The 12981-nt window shown below is 41.0% G+C and overlaps 1 non-coding gene across 1 annotated transcript; it reads left to right on the top strand.

The window, feature by feature from the left end:
- Window positions 1-12641: 12641 nt before the first annotated feature.
- LOC148580130 (small nucleolar RNA R71) lies at window positions 12642-12748 on the top strand. Its single transcript, XR_015898899.1, has one exon. It is a non-coding gene; the product is annotated as a small nucleolar RNA R71 (small nucleolar RNA).
- Window positions 12749-12981: the final 233 nt, after the last annotated feature.

Raw genomic sequence — 12981 nt, 5'->3', positions numbered from 1 at the left:
AGGCTGTTCCAGATAGTCTTTGCTTGTCAGTCTGCCACATATTAGCATAGAACTCCTGGACCATGTTCCTTCCTACTTTCGTTTCAGGATTAGCTAGGACTTCCCAGTTCCTGATTCGAATTTGCTCCTGGATCTCCGGATATTCATATTCTTTCAAATCGAATCTCACTTCCGGGATCACTGATCTCAGACCCATTACTTTAAGATAATGGTCTGAATGTTCTTTAGATAAGAACTTCCCTTGATTCCTAAGTGGTTTTGGAACGCTCTCTTTCTTGCCTCTTGGAGTGGATTGTTTTCCTTTGGGAGCCATGATATTAGTGATCTCGGATAAACACACCAAACTTAGAGGTTTGCTTGTCCTCAAGCAAAAGAAAAGAAAGGAGAGGGATAGAAGGAGATCGAGGTGCACTTGTTGATGGAGGAGGGGGGAGGCCGAACCCAATTTAAAGGGGTGGTGGGGTGGATTTTCGAAAAATTGGAAGAGATAAGATAAAAAGATTGAGTTGAAAAAGATAAGATAGAAGATATAGTTTGATTTTGAAAAGATAGGATAGATTTTTGAAAAAGATAAATCTGGGTTTTTGAAAAAGATAATATGAAAAAGATATTGAAAAGATTTTAGAGTGAAAAAGATAAGATAGAAGATATAGTTTGATTTTGAAAAGATAGGATAGATTTTTGAAAAAGATAAATCTGGTTTTTTGAAAAAGATAATATGAAAAAGATATTGAAAAGATTTTAGGGTGAAAAAGATAGATTTGTTTTTGGAAAAGATTTGAAAAGAGTTGGATTGATTTTGCAAAGAGGGTGTGTGCTTATGAATTAAGATACATTTGATATTCTGAGGGTAGGATTTTTAGAAATCAGGGTTCTTGACATGTTTATGTAAATAAAATCATGTATTGAATCATAAAATTATAAATTAGAATGGAAATACGTGTGGGATTACTGGATTTGGCTCCTCCCTGTCCTCCTGGCGTTTGAACGCCCAAACACTGCTTGTTTTGGGCGTTCAGCGCCCAAATGCTGATCTCCTGGGCGTTCAGTGCCCAGTTGCTGCCATTCCTGGCGTTCAACACCCAGTGGGTGGCCATTTCTGGCGTTGAACGCCCAAATGCTGCCATTACTGGCGTTCAGCGCCCAGTGGATGCCCATTTTGGGCGCTGAACGCCCAAAATGCCCCTTTACTGGCGTTTTCTTGCCATTGAGCTCTTTTACTCTGTTTTGTGTGCCGAGGTCTTCTGTAAATGATTATTTACCTTGTTGTCAATGAAATCTATATAAAAAAATAAAGATAGAAATAGGGCAAAATGCTTAGAGGATTAATGCCCCATGGCTGGGTTGCCTCCCAGAAAGCGCTTCTTTATTGTCTTTAGCTGGACCTTGCTGAGCTTTTAATCTAGCTTCAGCCTTGAGCATTCTTGCTCAATGTTGCCTTCAAGATAATGCTTGATTCTTTGTCCATTGACAATGAACTTCTTATCAGAATCAATATCTTGAAGCTCCACGTAACCATATGGTGACACACTTGTAATCACGTATGGTCCCCTCCACCGGGATTTCAGTTTCCCGGGGAATAGCCTGAGTCTAGAGTTAAACAACAGGACCTTCTGTCCTGGTTCAAAGATTCTAGATGACAGCTTTCTGTCATGCTATTTTTTTTATTTTTCTTTATAAATCTTGGCATTTTCGAAAGCTGTGAATCTGAATTCCTTTAGCTCATTTAGCTAGAGCAATCGTTTTTCTCCTGCTAATTTGGCATCTAAGTTTAGGAATCTGGTTGCCCAGTAGGCCTTATGTTCCAGTTCCACGGGCAGGTGACATGCCTTACCATACACCAGTTGGTATGGAGAGGTCCCTATAGGGGTCTTGAATGCTGTTCTGTAGGCCCACAGAGCATCATCCAAGCTCCGTGCCCAATCCTTTCTACGGGTATTTACTGTCCGTTCCAGGATTCTCTTTAATTCTCTATTAGAAACTTCAGCTTGCCCATTGGTTTGTGGATGATATGGAGTGGCCACCTTGTGGCGAATGCCATACCGAACCATGGCAGAGTAAAGCTGTTTATTGCAGAAGTGAGTGCCCCCATCACTGATTAGTACTCTAGGGACACCAAACCTGCTAAAAATATGTTTCTGGAGGAACTTCAACACTATTTTAGTATCATTGTTGGGTGTGGCAATAGCCTCAACCCATTTTGATACATAATCCACTGCCACCAGAATATAAGTGTTTGAGTATGATGGTGGGAAAGGTCCCATGAAGTCAATTCTCCATACATCAAACAACTCTATTTCCAAGATCCCTTGTTGAGGCATGGCGTAACCATGAGGCAGGTTACCAGCTCTTTGGCAACTGTCACAATTACGTACAAACTCTCGGGAATCTTTATAGAGTGTGGGCCAATAGAAGCCACATTGGAGGACCTTGGTGGCTGTTCGTTCACCTCCGAAATGGCCTCCATATTGAGATCCGTGGCAATGCCATAGGATTCTCTGTGCTTCCTCTCTGGGGACACACCTACGGATAATTTCGTCTGCACATCTCTTAAAGAGATAGGGTTCATCCCACAAGTAGTACTTTGCATCAGTAACTAATTTCTTCTTTTGTATTCTATTGTACTCCTTGGGTATGAACCTTGCAGCTTTATAGTTTGCAATATCGGCAAACCATGGTGCTTCCTGAATGGCAAATAGATGCTCATCAGGGAACGTCTCAGAGATCTCAAGAAAGGGGAGGGACGTCCCTTTCACTGGCTCTATCCGGGACAGATGATCAGCCACTTGGTTCTCTGTCCCTTTTCTGTCTCTTATTTCTATATCAAACTCTTGTAGAAGCAATACCCATCTGATGAGCCTGGGTTTTGAATCCTGCTTTGTGAGTAGATATTTAAGAGCAGCATGGTCAGTATACACAACCACTTTTGATCCTACTAAGTATGATCTGAACCTGTCAATGGCGTAAACCACTGCAAGTAGTTCTTTTTCTGTGGTTGTGTAACTTTTCTGGGCATCATTTAGAACGCGACTGGCATAATAAATGACATGCAGAAGCTTGTCATGCCTCTGTCCCAATACTGCACCAATGGCATGATCACTGGCATCACACATTAACTCAAATGGCAATGTCCAGTCTGGTGCAGAAATGACTGGTGCTGTGACCAGCTTAGCTTTCAGCGTTTCAAACGCCTGCAGGCATGCTGTGTCAAACACAAATGGCGTGTCAGCAGCTAGCAGATTGCTTAGAGGTTTTGCGATTTTTGAAAAATCCTTTATAAACCTCCTATAGAATCCTGCATGCCCCAGAAAGCTTCTGATTGCCTTAACATTGGCAGGTGGTGGTAATTTTTCAATTACCTCTATTTTTGCTTGATCCACCTCTATTCCCTTGTTTGAGATTTTATGCCCAAGAAGAATTCCTTCAGTCACCATGAAGTGACACTTTTCCCAGTTTAAAACTAGGTTGGTTTCTTGGCATCTTTTCAGAACAAGTTTCAGGTGATCAAGACAGGAGCTGAATGAGTCTCCATATACTGAGAAGTCATCCATGAAGACTTCCAGAAATTTTTCCACCATATCAGAGAAAATAGAAAGCATGCATCTCTGGAAAGTTGCAGGTGCATTGCATAGCCCAAAGGGCATCCTTCTATAAGCAAACACTCCGGATGGACATGTGAATGCTGTTTTCTCTTGATCCTGGGGGTCTACTGCAATCTGGTTATAGCCTGAGTAGCCATCCAAAAAGCAGTAATAATCATGACCTGCTAGTCTCTCTAGCATCTGGTTTATGAATGGTAAAGGAAAATGATCCTTTCTGGTGGCTGTATTGAGCCTTCTGTAGTCAATACACATGCGCCACCCTGTAACTGTTCTTGTAGGAACCAGTTCATTTTTTTCATTATGAATCACTGTCATGCCTCCCTTTTTTGGGACGACTTGAACAGGGCTCACCCAGGGGCTATCAGAAATGGGATAAATAATCCCAGCCTCTAGTAATTTGGTGACCTCTTTCTGCACCACTTCCTTCATGGCTAGATTTAGCCGCCTCTGTGGTTGAACCACTGGTTTAGCATTATCCTCCAGTAGGATTTTGTGCATGCATCTAGCTGGGCTTATGCCCTTAAGGTCACCTATGGACCACCCAAGAGCTGTCTTGTGTGTCCTTAGCACTTGAATAAGTGCTTCCTCTTCCTGTGAATTTAAAGCAGAGCTTATGATCACTGGAAAGGTGTCACCTTCTCCTAAAAAAGAATATTTCAAGTATGGTGGCAGTGGCTTGAGCTCTGGTTTAGGAGGTTTTTCCTCTTTCAGAAGAAAGTTCAGAGGCTCTTTCATGTCCCCTGAATCCTCCAAATCAGGCTGAACATCTTTAAAGATGTCTTCCAACTCTGATTCGAGACTCTCAGCCATGTTGATCTCTTCTACCAAAGAGTCAATAAGGTCAACTTTCATGCAGTCTGTTGATGTGTCTGGATGCTGCATGGCTTTGACAGCGTTCAACTTGAACTCGTCATCGTTGACTCTCAGGGTTATTTCCCCCTGTTGGACGTCAATGAGGGATCGTCCAGTTGCTAGGAAGGGTCTTCCTAGAATGAGAGTGGCACTCTTGTGCTCCTCCATTTCCAGCACAACAAAGTCAGTGGGAAAGGCGAATGGCCCAACTCTGACAATCATGTCCTCAATCACGCCTGATGGGTATTTAGTGGAACCATCAGCAAGTTGGAGACATATCCGGGTTGGTTTAACTTCTTCAGTTAAGCCAAGCTTCCTGATAGTGGATGCAGGTATTAGGTTGATGCTTGCCCCAAGATCGCATAAGGCTGTCTTGGTGCAATCACCTTCCAATATGCATGGTATCAGAAAACTCCCAGGGTCTTTAAGCTTTTCAGGAAAGCTTTTCAGAATGACTGCACTGCATTCTTCAGTGAGGAGAACTCTTTCTGTTTCTCTCCACTCCTTTTTATGACTCAAGATCTCTTTTATGAACTTGGCATAAGAAGGTATTTGCTCAAGTGCCTCTGCAAAAGGAATCTTTATTTCAAGAGTCCTTAGATAATCTGCAAAGCGAGCAAATTGCTTATCCTGCTCCTCTTTCCGGAGTTTTTGAGGATAAGGTATCTTGGCTTTATATTCCTCAACCTTAGTGGTTAAAGAAGCCTTTTTAGAGGGGTTGTTATCAGCACTTGTGTGTGTCTGATCCCTCACTGGCAATTGAGTACCAGAGTCAGAAGCTGGAGTGACGTTAGACGCCAACTCACTATCTGTTCCTGGCGCCTGAACGCCAGAAATGTGCCCATTTTGGGCGTTCAACGCTGGATTATGCCCCCTTTGGGCGTTCAACGCCAGATTCTTGCCCATTTCTGGCGTTGAACGCCAATCCTGCCTTGTTTCTGGCGCTGAACGTCAGTTTTGGGCATGGTCTGGGCGTTCAGCGCCAGCCTTCCACCCATTTTCTGGCGTTTTAGTGCCAGAATTATTTTTCCCTGGGCTCTTACTGTCCTCAGGGGAATCTTTGGTGGGTCGCTCATTTCTTGAATTTTTGATGCCTTGAGGTGGGGTATTTAATGTTTTCCTACTTCTTAATTGAACTGCTTGGCATTCTTCTGCTATTTGCTTTGATAGCTGCTGCTTTGTTTGCTTAAACTGTTCGTCCATATGTATATTAGCTATCCTTGTCTCATGTAACCTGTCTTTGAATTCAGCTAGCTGCTTTGTTAGAAAATCTAATTGCTGATTGAATTCAGCAGCTTGTTTTACAGTACTGAATTCAGCAGTTACTGTTTTAACCTCTTCATTCATGGAAGGGTTGCTGCTTATATACAGATGCTGATTCCTGGCAACTGTATCAATGAGCTCTTGAGCTTCTTCAATTGTCTTTCTCATATGGATAGATCCACCAGCTGAGTAAACTAAAGACATCTGAGCTCCTTCTGCAAGCCCATAGTAGAAGATGTCTAACTGAACCCACTCTGAAAACATTTCAGAGGGGCATTTTCGTAGCATCTCTCTGTATCTCTCCCAGGCATCATAAAGAGATTCATTATCTCCTTGTTTAAAGCCTTGGATGTCCAGCCTTAGCTGTGTCATCCTTTTTGGAGAGAAATACTGATTCAGGAATTTTTCTGTCAGCTGTTTCCATGTTCTTATGCTGGCCTTAGGTTGGTTATTTAACCACCTCTTAGCTTGATCTTTTACAGCAAATGGAAACAGTAATAGTCTGTAGACATCCTGATCTATTTCCTTATCATGTACTGTGTCAGCAATTTGTAAAAATTGTGCCAGAAACTCTGTAGGTTCTTCCTGTGGAAGACCGGAATACTGGCAACGTTGCTGCACCATGATAATGAGCTGAGGATTCAACTCAAAGCTACTAACTCCAATGGAGGGTATGCATATGCTACTCCCATATGAAGCAGTAGAGGGGTTAGAATATGACCCCAGAGTCCTCCTGGACTGTTCATTTCCACTTATGTCCATGATGGATGTATGGATATAACTTGGACTGATTTATCTTTTTATTTATTTTATTTTATAAGAAGTAAACACTTAAATAAAATAAAATAACTAAAAAGAATTTGAATTTTGAAATTAAAATTTTTTTTTCGTTTATAAAAAAAATTAATTAGTTAATAAAAAAAGAAATTTTTGAAAAAGAGGGAAGATATTTTCGAAAATTAGAGAGAGGGAGAGTTAGTTAGGTAGTTTTGAAAAAGTTAAGAAACAAACAAAAAGTTAGTTAGTTAGTTGAAACAAATTTTGAAAAGATAAGAAGTTAGGAAGTTAGAAGAGATATTTTGAAAAGATATTTTTGAATTTAGTGAGGAGAGAGAAAAACAATAAGATAGTACAAGATTTAAAATTTTTAGATCTAATGCTCCTTGTTTTCGAAAAATTTGGAGGGAAAACACCAAGGAACACCAAACTTAAAAATTTTAAGATCAAGACACAAGGAAAACTCAAGAACACTTTGAAGACTCACAAGAACACAAGAACATGAAGAAAGAACACCAAACTTAAAATTTTTAGAAAACCAAACCAAAATTTTCGAAAACCAAAGGGAAACCAACAAGAAAACACCAAACTTTAAGTTTGGCACAAAATTTAATCGAGAAAATATTATTTATGAAAAAGAAGGTTTTGAAAAGAATATAAAAGACTCTAACCCAATTACCAAGAACACAGATTAATGCTCTAGCCAAATGAGTTATGGGACCTTCAAAAATTTTAAGAAAGATTATTTTTGAAAACACCAAACTTAAAGTTTGGCACAGGATTTGATAGAAAAATTATTTTTGAAAAAGGTTTTTTTTAAAAAAAAAAATATGATAGCCAATTATCATGAACATAAACACCACGTTCTAAATAACTGAGCTATAAGTTTAAAGTATTTTAACAAGGGATAAATAATAAAAGACTCTAAACCAAAAAAAAAAAAAGATTTTTCCTAATCTAAGCAACAAAATAATCCGTCAGTTGTTCAAACACGAACAATCCCCGGCAACGGCGCCAAAAACTTGATGCACGAATTGCGAATCACACTTTTCACAACGCGTACCACTAACCAGCAAGTGCACTGGGTCGTCCAAGTAATACCTTACGTGAGTAAGGGTCGAATCCCACGGAGATTGTTGGTTTGAAGCAATCTATGGTTATCTTGTAAATCTTAGTCAGGAAGTCAATTATGTTTATCAATTGAATTGTGAGTAACCAGTAGAGCATAAATTAAAAATTACTTGTTGTGCAGTAATGGAGAATATGTTGGAGTTTTGGAGATGCTTTGTCTTCTGAATCTCTGCTTTCCTCTGTCTTCTTGTTCACGCACGCACGTCCCCCTATGGCAAGCTGTTTGTTGGTGGATCACCGTTGTCAATGGCTACCTTTCGTCCTCCTAGTGAAAACTACGCTCACGCGCTGTGTCACAGCACGGCTAATCACCGGTTGGTTCTCGATCCGGTTGGAATAGGATTTACTATCCTTTTGCGTCTGTCACTAACGCCCAGCCTTCAAGAGTCTGAAGCTCGTCACAGTCATTCAATCCTTGAATCCTACTCGGAATACCACAGACAAGGTTTAGACTTTTCGGATTCTCATGAATGCTGCCATCAGTTCTAGCTTATACCACGGAGATTCTGATTAAGGAATCTAAGAGATACTCATTCAATCGTATATAGAACGGAGGTGGTTGTCAGGCACACGTTCATGATTTGAGAAAGGTGATGAGTGTCACAGCTCATCACCTCCATCACAGTTAAGCGCGAATGAACATCTTAGATAGGAACAAGCGTGTTTGAATGGAAAACAGAAATACTTGCATTAATTCATCGAGACACAGCAGAGCTCCTCACCCCCAACAATGGGGTTTAGAGACTCATGCCATCAGAGAATACAAAGTTTAGATCTGAAATATCATGAGATACAAAATAAATCTCTAAAAGTTGTTTAAATACTAAACCAGTAGCCTAGGGTTACAAAATATGAGTGGACTATGATGGATGATGCAGAGATCCACTTCTGGGGCCCACTTGGTGTGATGGGGCCCACTTGGTGTGTGCTGGGGCTGAGACTTTAAGCAATTCACGTGCAGAGGCCATTTGTGGAGTTGAACGCCAGTTTTTGTGCCAGTTTGGGCGTTCAACTCCAGTTTTTGATCCTTTTCTGGCGCTGGACGCCAGAATTGGGCAGAGGACTGGCGTTGAACGCCATTTTACGTCGTCTATTCTTGTGTAAGGTATGGACTATTATACATTGTTGGAAAGCCCTGGATGTCTACTTTTTAACGCAATTTGAAGCGCGCCATTTCGAGTTCTGTAGCTCCAGAAAATCCACTTTGACTGCAGGGAGGTCAGAATCCAACAGCATCAGCAGTCCTTTTTCAGCCTGAATCAGATTTTTGCTCAGCTCCTTCAATTTCAGCCAGAAAAATACCTGAAATTACAGAAAAACACACAACTCATAGTAAAGTCCAGAAATATGAATTTTTCCTAAAAACTACTGGAAATAAACTAAAAACTAACTAAAACATACTCAAAACTATATGAAATTATCCCTAAAAAGTGTATAAAATATCCGCTCATCACAATTCTTGAAGAGATATGGTTCATCCCAAACAAAATACTTTGCGTCGTTGATGAGGTTTCTTTTTTGATGTTTGTTGATTTCTGGAGGTAAAGCCCCTGTTGCCTTAAAATTGGGAATATCTGCAAACCAGGGTGCTCTGTGAATCATCATCAACTGTTCATCTGGGAAGAACTCATTTACATTTGTATCATGTGTTCCTCCTTTATCATGAGGGATTCTGAATAGGTGATCTGCTACCTTATTCTCCACTCATTTCTTGTCTCTGATTTCAATATTGAATTCCTGCAACAATAAGATCCATCTTATTAGTCTTGGTTTTGATTCTTGCTTGGCAAATAAATATTTAAGTGCTATGTGGTCTGTGAAGACAATCACTATGGCACCAATGAGGTATGATCTAAACTTGTCAAATGCAAAAACTATTGCTAGCAATTCCTTTTCAATAGTGGTATAGTTTCTTTGAGTATCATTGAGGACTTTGCTGGTATAGTATATCACATGGACCAAGTTATCTTTTCTCTGTCCTAACACTGCCCCAATTGCGAAATCAGATGCATCGCACATCAGTTCAAATGGTAAATTCCAATTAGGTGGGGAAATGATAGGGGCAGAGGATAGCCTCTTTTTCAAGTTTTCGAATGCTAGCATGCACTTTTCATCAAAGATAAATGGTGTATCAGATATAAGAAGATTGCTTAAAGGCTTGGCTCTCTTTGAAAAATCTTTAATGAACCTTCTGTAAAAGCCAGCATGTCGTAGAAAACTCCTAATTGCCTTAACATCACTTGGTGGGGGTAATTTTTCAATGAGTTCCACTTTAGCTCTGTCCACCTCAATGCCTTGGTTAGAAACCTTATGGCCAAGAACTATTCCTCCTGTCACCATAAAGTGACATTTCTCCCAGTTCAAAACCAAATTAGTCTCTTGACATCTTTTCAATACCAGGGCCAGGTGATTTAGGCAATCAGGAAAGGAATCTCTGAATACTGAGAACTCATCCATAAAGACTTCGATGAATTTTTCTATCATATCTGAGAAAATGGAGAGCATGCAGCGTTGAAAAGTTGCAGGCGCATTGCATAGCCCAAATGGCGTGCGTCTTTAGGCAAACACTCCATATAGGCAAGTGAAGGAGGTTTTCTCTTGGTCTCTTGGATCAACCACTATTTGGTTATATCCTGAATAACCATCGAGAAAACAGTAATATGCGTGTCCTGCAAGTCTTTCCAGCATTTGATCCATGAAAGGAAGGTGGAAATGATCTTTTCGTGTAGCTTCATTGAGTTTTCTGTAGTCTATGCACATCCGCTATCCTGTGACAGTCCTTGTAGGGATAAGTTCGTTCTTCTCATTGGGGACTACAGTGATTCCTCCCTTTTTTGGGACAACTTGCACAGGGTTGGCCCAAGGGCTGTCTGAGATCGGATAGATCACCCCTCCTTGCCACAACTTCATGACTTCTTTCTGTACCACTTCCTTCATGACTGGATTCAGCCTCCTTTGGGGTTGAATGGATGGTTTGGCATCATCTTCCAACAGTATCTTATGCATGCATATAGCTGAACTGATTCCCGTCAAGTCAGCAAGGGTCCATCCAATGGCCTCCTTGTGCCTTTTTAATACTTGGAGTAGCTCCTCCTCTTGTTCTTGGCTGAGAGATGAGTTTATGATCACTGGATAACTTTCATTTTCCCCTAGATATGCATACTTGAGAGTGGGTGGCAGTGCCTTCAGTTCAAGTTTAGGTGCTTCTTTCTTTTCATTCTTCTCCTCTATTGTGCCCTGAACCTGAACCTCAGCTGTTGCAGCTTCTTCGCTTGATGCTGATTCCTCCTCTTTTGTTAACTCCTCAAGTTCTTCTTCTTCAAATTTCTCTTGTACTACATCTTCCAGTGAGTCCAACCTCTTACATTCTCCCAATGGTTCCTGTGGATAGTTCATGGCCTTGAACACATTGATCATCATTGTTTCATTGTGTAGTCTAAGAGTAAGTTTGCCCTTTTGGACATCGATGACAGCTCCGGCAGTAGCTAAGAATGGTCTACCCAAGATGATAGAAGCCTTAGCTCCTTCCTTCATGTCCAACACTACAAAGTCTGCTGGAAAGATAAAGTCTCCTACCTTCACTAGCAAGTCTTCCACTATGCCGTGAGGAAACTTGAATGATCGGTCTGCCAGTTGCAAGGCCATTTTTGTTGGTTTGGCCTCCTCAATCTTCATTTTTCTCATCATAGCTACAGACATCAGATTTATGCTGGCTCCTAAATCACATAGAGCCTTTTGCACTGTTATTTCTCCTATAATACAGGGAATCTGGAAGCTCCCAGGATCCTTTAATTTCTGGGGCAGTTTATGCTGAATGATAGCACTACATTCTTTGGTTAGTATCACAGTATCGTTGTTCTTCCAGCTTCTCTTCTTGGTCATCAACTCCTTCAAGAACTTGGCATAGAGCGGCATTTGCTCTATTGCTTCACAAAGGGTATGTTAATCTGTAGTTTCTTGAAAATTTCTAAAAACCTAGAGAACTGGCTGTCATCCCCTTTCTTCCTTAATCGTTGAGGATATGCAGCTTTCGGAATATATGGCCTCAGCTCTTCTCCCTTTGGATGTGCATTGGAGGTGGGGACTTGAACTTCATTGTGTTCCTCCTTTCTTCCAATTTTATCTTTCTCTTGTGGTTGCTTGGAAGTCTCCTTTAATTCCTTTCCACTTCTGAGGGTGATAGCATGACACTCCTCCCTCCGATTTGGTTCAATGTTACTGTGAAGGTCATGGCTGGGAGCTTGCTGAAATAGGTAGCCAATTTGTGTCTCAAGTTTCTTGATGGCAGCGTCTTGATTCTGCATGTTGGATCGCACTTCCTCTCGGAACACCTTACTATCTTGGATTTCCTTACATATGCCTTCAAGTAGAGTCTCAATCCTTGATAGTCTTTCTTCCGATGATGGAGAGTTGAGATTGGAGGGATGAGAAGGGCCATTTTGGCTTTGGTATGGATGTTGAGATGTGTTGTTAAGTGAGTGTTGATATGATCTCTGTGTGGGATGTTGGTGAGCTGCATTATTGTTGGGGTTGTGGCATCTCTGATCTTGACCTTGGTCTTGTTGATTTCCCGATCCAAAGTTTGGGTGGTTCCTCCAGCCAGGATTATACATTTTGGAGTATGGGTCATGGTTCTGCCTAGGTGAATTTCCAATGTAGTTGGCTTGCTCCTGACTACCCTCTGCTTCTTCGTTCACTCCTTCTTGAGTTGCTGCTGAAGTGGTGATTGCTACTACTTGATTCCTCTCCATCTTCTTGGTGAGCTCAGCCAATTGCTTGGTAATCATCTTGTTTTGAGCTAGTAGTGCATCCACATTGTTTAGCTCCATCACTCCTCTAGTGTTGCCTCTTTCAGAAGCATAGAAGTAGTCATTCTCAGCTACAGTCTCAATGACATCTATGGCTTCTTCAATGGTCTTCTTCTTATTCAGAGATCCCCCAGATGAGTGGTCTACTGCCTTCTTTGATTCATAAAAAAGACCTTCATAGAAAATGTGCAGCTGCACCTATTCATTGAACATATCTGGCGGGCATCTTCTTGTCAAGTCTTTAAATCTCTCCCATGCTTCATATAGAGTCTCACCATCTTGCTGTCTGAAAGATTGAACCTCAGCTCTCAACCTGTTGATTCTTTGAGGAGGATAGAATCTCGCCAAGAATTTGTTTACCACATCTTCCTAGGTTGTTAAGCTCTCTTTCAGGAAGGATTCCAGCCATTTAGATGCCTTGTCCTTGAGTGAGAAGAGGAATAGAATTAGTCTGTAGGTGTCAGGATGAACACCATTAGACTTCACAGTGTCACATATCCTTAGGAAGGTGGTTAGATGTTGATTGGGATCTTCTTGAACACTTCCTC

Source organism: Arachis ipaensis, chromosome B10, assembly GCF_059453495.1.
Source record: "Arachis ipaensis isolate K30076 ecotype BB chromosome B10, ASM5945349v1, whole genome shotgun sequence".
Lineage (NCBI taxonomy): Eukaryota > Viridiplantae > Streptophyta > Magnoliopsida > Fabales > Fabaceae > Arachis > Arachis ipaensis.
The sequence above is the reverse complement of the archived record's forward strand: the minus strand, read 5'-3'. Positions and strand labels throughout refer to the sequence as shown.